Source organism: Solanum pennellii, chromosome 9 (assembly GCF_001406875.1).
Source record: "Solanum pennellii chromosome 9, SPENNV200".
Lineage (NCBI taxonomy): Eukaryota > Viridiplantae > Streptophyta > Magnoliopsida > Solanales > Solanaceae > Solanum > Solanum pennellii.
Genome location: NC_028645.1, coordinates 11,927,736 through 11,937,912, shown reverse-complemented (window position 1 = coordinate 11,937,912; position 10,177 = coordinate 11,927,736).

Here is a 10,177-nt window from a genome sequence, read left to right as displayed (position 1 = left end):
CCCCCCCTCCGAAAAAAATTTTAAGTTTGCTTTTGTAAAGAAAATTCAACTTCAAAAATTATTTTCTACTCAAGTAAAAAATAAATGATATTTGTCAAAAACATTTTTCATTCAAAAACCAAACACTAAAATATTTTTCTGGAAAATATTTTCTTTCTTTTTTTTAAACAAAGTTCTGAAAAATATTTTCTACTTACCAACCAAATATGAGAAAATAAGTCAAATATCTATTTGTTTTCCAGAAAAATATTTTCCTTCATACCAAACACACAAGTAATTTGTGACATACAATTATTTTAAGAACATTGCTTTCCTATAATTTTGGTTGTGCCCCATTGGTTGATAATTCAACCTAGAATAGAGTTTATTTAGTGAATGATTGATGGTCTATCCAAGTGCATCCTGATACATAGATACATCATACATATTCTAAAGTGAAACATTATTTTTGCAAAAAAATAACAACATGAATAGGATCATATTTACCTTTCGTCATACTTTTTTTTTATGTATTTGCACATACATCCATCTTTGGGCTTATATTGGCCCTTGTACAGTTATGTATAATGTCAGCATTTCTATTAGTCTACGTGAAGTCTACGTGGCTCCATGTGTAAAGATTTTTATTATAATTTAAAATTTACTTTCTAAACACTATTAAATCCATCCCATTTAGTAAAATTCGGCCCTAACCTTCACGACCTATTATTCCTAATTTCAATACCCATCATCTTGCATCACATTAGATAGAACTCTTTATAGAGAGAGAAGAGTCATTCATGTCTTGATTGAGAGAAAAGGTCTAACAAAAGAATAGATTTTATGCTTAAATCATCTCTTTACCCTTTCTGTCTAATGTGCTGCAAGATGATGTGTATTGAAATTATGGCTAATGGGTCGTGAAGGTTAGGTTCGGATTAGGGCTAAAAGGTCGTGAAGGTTAAAGTGATAAAAATGGTGATATGACACTAACTGTACAATGGAAAATATGTGACCAAAGTTGGAAGGTAAGGGCATATATATCAAAAAAAATATGAAGAGAGATAAATATGATCCTTCTCTAAAAGTATAAGGGAAAATATGACCCTTTTCTGGAATAACAACACTTGCTGATTCAAACGTTGACATAATTTTCAGGAAAAAACATTTATGTATTAAAAGATTCTCGTGACATGATTGGCATTAATATTATAAGTTAGTTGACCCTCTATTCCAATGAAATTAATTACTCACTTCCACATTTATATGCAGCAACAAAAGGTTGATTAATGGGATAAAAAAATCACAACCAACACATAACATGCTTCTAATTATGTGATGATGGTTGGTCTGATAACATTGATTTGTTTTTCACTATCTTTTAGCAATGCTATGTTACCAAGACATAATATTCCAATAGCCAAACCTAATTGCAACGAAAGTTGTGGCAATGTCAAGATTGCATTCAACTCTCTTGGGGCCTTAAGCTCCCCTTTGGAACAATTTTAGGTAAGCAAAATTTTTTTGGCCTAATTATGTAATGTAAATTTTATGTGCTGCACTAGAGTATAATTATCTCTAAAACATAGTTGTTGAGAGCTAAGTTTTCAATTTTATCCATCCTCATAACACATGCCTAAATAATTAATTGTTCAGCTCTTCCTCCACATCCATTCAAATGGTTTGAATGGACATGGAGGAAGAGCCGAGTAATTAATTATTAATGTTGTTGTTGTTTGTAATCTTTTGCTCTCTAATTATGATTGTGTGGTTATGTATGTATATATTCCCTTCATTTCAACTTATTTGTCTAATTTTGTTTTGGTACAAAGTTTAAGAGAGTAAAGAATACATTTTGAATTTTCTGGTCTTATATTAAAGAACAATATATAAACATGACCCTTATCTTGATATTAGTTGGCAACTACGACCCTTGACTTTAGATATGCACAAGTAGACACTTAAATTTGTATAAAAGTGAACAAATTGACACATTCGTTCTCATGACACCCTACATGGAAATTCGTGTCCTACATGGCGACCTACGTGTATCATTTCATGTAGGACACGTGTGTCTACATATTCAATTTTATACAATTTAAGTGCCTACTTGTGCACACCCAAAGTTATGCGTCACATTTGCCAACTAACGCCAAGTTAAGGATCATATTTATGTATTATGCCTTAAAGATATGTAGCATGTGTTGGGTTTGAAAGTGATTAGGGAGTCATGTAGAAGCTTATAATTGCAAATCATAAGGTGATAAATTAGACGACTCATAAAATCATACTAAAAACATATTATGACTATAGTTTGGTCAAGTGACCTACATATTATAAAACTAATATTGGAAAACATGAATATTTTTAAGAGAAAATCTCCCCATAAACAAGACTCTATATGACTACATTGTGGATGTTCTTGTTGTTCACTCCATATGTTTCCTCTAAGTAAAGAATAAATCAAATATGGAAGAAAAATATATTTTCCTTTTATGAAAATTAAAAATATTTATGGTAATATTTTATCTTTTCTTTAAGGAATAAATAATCTTTAAACAAGGTCAAAAAATTAGGGCAAAATCCTAACAGTATATAGCAAAATGACCTTTAATTTTGTGGTCTTAAGCATTTCATGTAAAGGAACCGAAGAATTGCTAAAAAGGAAAGATACAATCTTTTCTAAACGGGCTAAAAAAAGTAACATAAACAAATTGAAATAGAGGGAGTTGACCGATCATCGATGGTCAAGTGTACTTATATATGTGTCCTAGTAATAGTCAGCACATTTGATGTTCTTCTTACACTTTGAACAGTTGCTTTTCAATTGTTTTGTTGCTCAACTCATATGTTTTGCATGTAATTTTTGTGTGAGGTCGTTAAAGTAAAAAAGAATGAAATTTTTGTGATTGACAAACATCTTTTTTTTTAAAAAAAAGTTTTATGTTCTTAGCATGTCCTGATAAGGAACTGGTAGTTTTTATAATTGTAAGAGTAACTAATGGAGAAAGAACAATGAATTCTGTACCTTATAGTCACAATGGAAGAATTATTAAACTTGCTACTAGTTGAATCCACATCAACTCTATTTCTAGTCTCTTGTAAAAACAAAAAAAGTTAGAAATCATATACTAAATATCCTGCTATTCTGCTTTTATGATATTGTGAAAGCTTATGTGAAAAAGAAGAGATTGATCAGTTCATCAAGAAGAAAACTACGTTCTATCGTTTTAAAAGAAGAGTAACCAAAGTTAGTGAATTATTTTTGGAATTGGTGCGTCCACTAACAGTCAATAGACCAGGTCCCTTGACACAGTAAGAACAGAAGGTAAGCACAGACACTAGTCAACATCTACTATACGTCAACGGACCAGGTCCCTTGACTCACCAAGAACTGTAGCAGAAACAAATGCAGAAAGTAAATGGTTGTAACTAAAATTTGCACAATGATTTTACGTGGAAACCTCCTTGCTCAAGGGAGTAAAATCACGACCTGTTGCACAGGATTTACAACCGTCTTCACTAATCTTTTCTAACAAAAGTGAAACTCGGTTACAACCAATGTGGGAAAAAGTTATTAATCTCATGATCATGTAATCTACCTATACTTGAAGAGCCTAAGCGGATACAACACCACCTAAGCTATTACCCCTAGATAAATTAGAATTTGCTCAGAGGATACCACACCGCCCACTTAACCACCTAACTCTACATGACTTGGAATTTGACTAAGCAACAAAACAATGTTGCCCACTAAATCAGTTAACCTTAACTGATTTAGACTTTTACAAACCCGAAACAAATATCTGAATCCTTTATAGATTAGGAAAAAATTTACAATGTAAGCACAAAAGATATAATCCTAAGACAACTATATAGCTTATAGTTCTATCAGGTCCTTGTTTATGTTAGGATGACACTTCTTAAAGATGACCTTTGCTTTTTCATATTTTGGATTTTCTGAAATTCAAAACTTTATTTGCCAAAACTTGTGTTTGTGTTGTTGGAGAAACGACTATACTCAAATGGATACACACCCTTGGGACGAGGCTATTGGCTGAGAGTCTGCTGTCGTGAAAAGCTGTGCACCAACCCCATCAGAGTTGGCAGATTTTTGACAGCTGCCTTTTCATCCTTTTCTCGTGCGCAGACTTTTCGGGACCAGGTCCCTTGTTGCGTTCTTTGATGCTTGAGTTCTTGACAAAGACTTTTTGCTCTTTCTCTTCTTGAATGAATGAACTTAATATGTTGTTTCTCATGTTGAAAGTATCAACCATAAAGAGTTATTAACCGTTGGACAAACAACCTCTTCCATTCTGATTGGTTCAGTACGCTGGTGCCTTACCTACCACTGAAAGGACAACTTTACAGCTATAATCATTATGTATCAGATGGAGAGAACTCTTCCAAGGACCAGGTCCCTGCATTTGTGAGTCACTGAAACAGTTCACTCTTCTATTAGTTTAGTACGCTGCACTTTCACCTACCACCTGACATGACAACTTTACAGTTGTACCCCAGGATGAATCCATACGAGAGCACTCTGCTAGGGACTGGATACCTATATTTGTGAGGATCAGCAAAACACTTAGGATATAACAATTATGTTATTGCTATGTTTTAGAAAGACAATCTTTTATCTATTTACTACGATAAATTAGCTTTAGATTTTCTCAAATAACTATTTACCTAGTCTTTAGAAGTTTATTTATTTTCAAACAGATTTTCTGTTGATCATTAGGTCCATTTAGTAATCTAGTTCTTTATTATATATATAAGTCTTAATAATTGAAATAAAATTGTACTTTCCACGTAAGTTCTCTCTTCTTTCTTCTTCTTACATGTGTTCTATGTAATTTTTATAGCTACGTTAGAATGACTAAATTTCATGAAAATATATNTACATATATATACACACACACACACACACACATGTGTGTGTGTGTGTGTGTGTGTGTGTGTGTATATATATATACATACATACATACATACATATATATATATATATATGTATATATATATGTATATATATATAAGAGGATCTTCATTCTGCCTATGTGGCATGCCTCAATGATCAGAAAAATATTAATTTAATTTAGATTTTTTAAAATTGTATTACACAATAATATTATGTGTATATATATGTTGCTATTAATTAGTTACTTAATCATATATATAAAGCTAGATAAAAAAAAATAGTGATGTGGCACGTATCAATGGCTAAGAATCCAATTTATCTTTTTTTGTGGTTTTTTTTTTGACATTTCTCTAATTTTCTTCAATTGTTTTATTTTATAAAATCATCTCTTGAATTCATACCTCTTCAATCACATAAATTCAAATCTTAATTAATTTAACAATATAGATACCTCCTAACCTTTAAATAATATATATAACTCCTAACCTTTTATTAATATATGTAACTCTTAACCTTTTATATTCATAACCTTCAAATTATTTAATATAAAAATTATAACTCCTAAATTTTCAAATTATTTAATATAAAAAATTATAACTCCTAGATATTACACCAATAAATACCTACTTTGAGACATGTATGTGTTGACACCTAATTTTGATCCTTCCCGACAGGAGTTGATTAATGAGCTTCTTAATTCTAAACGATTTAAAATAATTAGATTTTGTAAAGTTAAAATGTTTTAAAGTTATTTGAAATTAATCTCATCACCTTTATATAATTTTTCCATAAAATATTTGTAATATACATAATTAAGTATATAATTAGTATATTTTACGAATATTCAAAAATCGTCTTAAAAAAAGATTTTCTTAGTTTAATAAATTATCATATTCTTGATTTATTAGTTTATATTTTTATTAAGTTATTTTTTAAGAAACTCGTTAGTTAACTATACTAATTCATCTCATTTAGTTTTAGTCAATCTCGTCGTTTGAGATCAATTTGGCTAAGTCAAAATTTTATTGATTTTAGTCAACTTGGCAAGATTTTAGATCGCTAGATTTGGGCCTCTTCTTCCAAACTTTTCAGCAAACCCAATTGTGAGCCCAATTCCCTTTTCCCATTCTTAATTCCCAGCCCAAATTCTCATCCCCGATTAGACCCGAATCAACTTTATTCAACAAAAGAAAATCCAGAAGTTACTAAATTCCAATGTTAAAGATGCAGTATTGCCATAATTCTCCTCCAAAACTATAACAACACTCACCAATGACAGTGGCAGTAACCCAAATTCCCAGCTAGTAAATGATCCCCCGAAACAGTAGCGTGATCGACAACGCGGCGCGTCTCGCCTTCCTCAACGTCTCTTCCCCTTTTGCTCGTACAGCAGCACATTTTCTGCTTTGACCCTCTGCTTTTTGTCATTGACCCAAGGAGATTGCTCCACGTATCCAAGCAAGGACATTTGGGATCCATCCCAACGTCCATCTCCCTTTCCTCTTCTAGCTTAAGTCAAAATTTTAGACAAATGTTTCTCGTCTTAAAATGGTAGAAGGTTTTAGGAATTCAAATGGAAATCATCCTTTACTCACTCGTTTTCCCCTCTTTTTCGAACCATAACCTTTCCCCTATAGATATTCTTTTTTTGTCCCCATAAAAAAAGGGGCGGGGTGATTTTTTTAGTTAAAAAAGAAAAAATTTCAGTGAAATATATCAAGAGAAAACGAAGAAGGCATTCCGTCAAGGTTGTTCGACATTCTAGAGTTTGTTTGGTTTTGTTTATGCTACTCTGTTGCTTTGGTTGTGTCCATTGGGATCCTCGGAATAACACTCCCGTGGTGAAAGTCCTCTATTAACTCGCGTTGTCGCAAAATCGCTGCACCAAAGAAATTGATGTTCTTTCCTTTATGATATTTCTCAAATGCCTTTCCTTCTGTTTAAAAGGGTTATATTATTCGATGCCGCAAAAATACTGTCGTTGAGGTTATTTTGTTGATTAGAGGTTACTGGTCCGCAGATCGTGCCAATAGGGTACTCATTTAATGTGATGTCTTCATTTTGGTCAAATTTGAGCTCGTAAGTTTGCCTCCTAAGGTTCATGTTGTAGATTGCTCTTTATGTGTTGTTTGTTACATTTTCCTCGGGTATGTTGTTTAATGTCATGAGAGCTTTCCTATTTCGATAACACAACCTAAGAAAAATAGTAGAACATTGTGCCTGACTAGTCTAATGTTCGACACTTCGGATGCTTGTAAGTATGAGTTTGAGACCAAATTATTTGGGTTAATAAATATGATACAGCAGCATGTTGATCATCGTCACTTCGCTTTATCCACTTCTTGTATGTTTTGTTGTCTCGCTGATTATTGGTTTGTTCGAACCACATTCTGTACTCATTTCATTGTTCAGTAAAAGTACTCACATTCGTAATTGAGTCCTTAAAATGTGGAGTCTATACGTTGTTCTATCTACTGTTGGTTGGTGTGATAACTCGTATTTGTCGTTCTCATGTTCTTATTGCTCCATCGCTTAGTGAAGTATGTTTGACTCAGGTTTACACCCTCATTTTACATAAAAAACTAATCGAAAATACTTCTAACTCGTAGTTTTATTTTATGGGGCGTGAGAATGTCGCTTCCTACCAGCTTTCACGTTAATTCCCACCCATGTTTCCATCCCTAATTGGCCAGTGTGATTAGGCATTTTGTTTTTGTGCTTTAACTTTCAGATTACTTTTTTTAAGTATAGAATTTGTTCCTCAATATAGTTGTGTTTCGCATCTGAAATTTAGAATTGGCTTGACGGCTAGTCCTTTGAAATATGTGCGTCAATTATAATTATATAGTTACTATTGTCTGGTGGCTCGTGTATCTTGTATATACGTTCATGTTTTAACATGTTCATCAAAGTGCTATATGCCTTCTATATTTATTTTTATATATATTGGTCTGTCCTCTCTATTTTTTATCAATTTGTTTTGACTGGTTTTGTGTCTAATTCATTTAAAGTTGGCATACATTACGATCTTTGTCTGGTGAGAATACACGTTTTGGGCAATATTTTATTTTAGTTCTGTACAACTCTCATGTATGAGGATTTTGTCGCCATCTCCTCCCTGCAAAAATGTTCTAGATTTTCATTTATTATTGATTCAAATTAACTGTTAATATAGCATATAATGCCTTAGTCTTGAGCCACTGGCTAATTATCTTATTCGTTGCTTATTGCATGCGCTGCACAAAATGAGTCCACTGGACCGTCTTCCATTTACGTTCCATTCTAGTACTGGGCCTCCCAAGCCCAAGTTTGCTTTTTTGAGTCAATTCTCTATTCTAGACCGTGGAATCGGTGAATAGGTCTTAAATATTAAGGAATTGAAGAAAATCAAAAGATTGTTATTTCCAAATATCGAGATTTTTCAGTATTTGTTATTTTCAGGCTTAAAAAGTTTAAAGTTTTCCTTATTATTATTTTGCTAAAACTTAGGACAGGTACAAAATGGAAATGGGTCAAATAGCGGTCCAAGCGAGCAGTGCCGGATTTTGACCCAACTCTCTCTCTCTCTCCCCTTTACTTTATCGCCTATTTATTTGCTTATTAATTATCGTTAGTTTTAGGTATAGAGAATTCGAATCCCCATAAGACCCCACCTCATTTTAATCACTTAATAAAATCAATCAAAAAATAAATGAACTTAAAATAAATTTTGCAAATCTCAATCAGATAATTAAATTAAAATTTCATTTTCAAAACAATTCCAAAACAATTTTTTATCGCAAATTTATGTTAGACTTTTTTAGCCAAATAAGTTAGTTGTCGGATAATCACGAGTTAGTGAACATTTTAGGTGTCTTAAAAACCTTTCTAAAATATAAATAAGAATCCCAAACCCCCTATAAGTTTTTCAAATCGGTTTTCTGTTTAAGTCTTTTGAGACCCAAACTTTTTCTTGATTTTTCTTTAAAAATTAAGTGGCGACTCTAAAAATTCAAAAACTTATATAAAAATTATTTTCCGAATAAAATAGAATGAAGAATCTGCTGGGGATTTGAAGGATTCTAACCTTAAAACTAAATTTGTTTTGCTACATGAGATAAATGTCTATTTTTATCGTATTATATCAACTATTGTATTTTAATGACATATCATACTCCGTCAAACGATATTTGTTTTGTGTATCACTTAAAGGACGATTACGCCAGTTCGCAGTCGTTCGTTAACCAAATTCTTTCCTAGGGAACCCTGACGAATGTAGTTGGCTACTTGATAGTCAACGGTCGTTAACTTTCCCAGCCTGAGTAGTCTGCTCGGGTCACCCTTTCCACTTTGAATAAAACCCACTCCTAGTCAAACTTATATAGAGCTAAAATAAATCTCGAAAGTAGCGCATTGGACTAAGATGACCCAACACCCAAGGAGTGTTGGGCCCATTAGAAAGAGTGCCCTTAGTCCAAAGAGTCCACGACTCGATTGGACGATCATACTGATATGTCATTTGAAAGATATTTGTGTGTTTGACGGATTGTTGTGTCTTCGGGGGTGGCAAATAACTCCTTGTATGTTTTGGCAGATGTCAAGTCAATTTCTAAGTTTCAAAATGGTCACCGAGACACCAGATATTCTTTGTGTGTGGTGGAACAACCTCAAAGACTGTCAAAAAAGGACAAAATCTCGATTCACTTGGGCCACCTACCTTCGATAATGGACTTCAAGATTTGGACCACGTTATCGAGATAATTACTCAGTTCTGGGACGACAAAATGATGATTTTCTGATTTGGGAATGTCGAAATAACACCTACAATAGAGGAAATAAAATATTGTTTACTGCTAGTGAACGCGGACTGGTTGGATGCTGAAAATATATCATTAATGAGTTTTTTTGAAAGGTGGGGGCACGACAGCTAATTCAAATTATTTCCGAATGAGTTCCATAATCATAGACTTGGAGACAAAATCAGGTTGCGTTCTCCACGTGCCTTTTGGGAACAATGGTGTTCCCCCAAGATGAAGCAAAAGATACCGATACCCGGATTGTGATGGTTGTAGACGCTATCTTAAGAGGAATTGGTAAAGAAGAAAAAGAGAAGAAACACTACAGCTTGGCCCCGATTATTTTGGCTGACATGTATCGATCTCTGACTTTGCGTAAGAACGGATTCCAATTTTTCCAAGGGTGCAACATTTTGCTTCAGTGGTGGATGAGTGAACATCTGTGCAAAAAATATGGCAACCAGCAATAGGATTTGTCGAAGCTGAACCAAACGAGTCCCCTCGA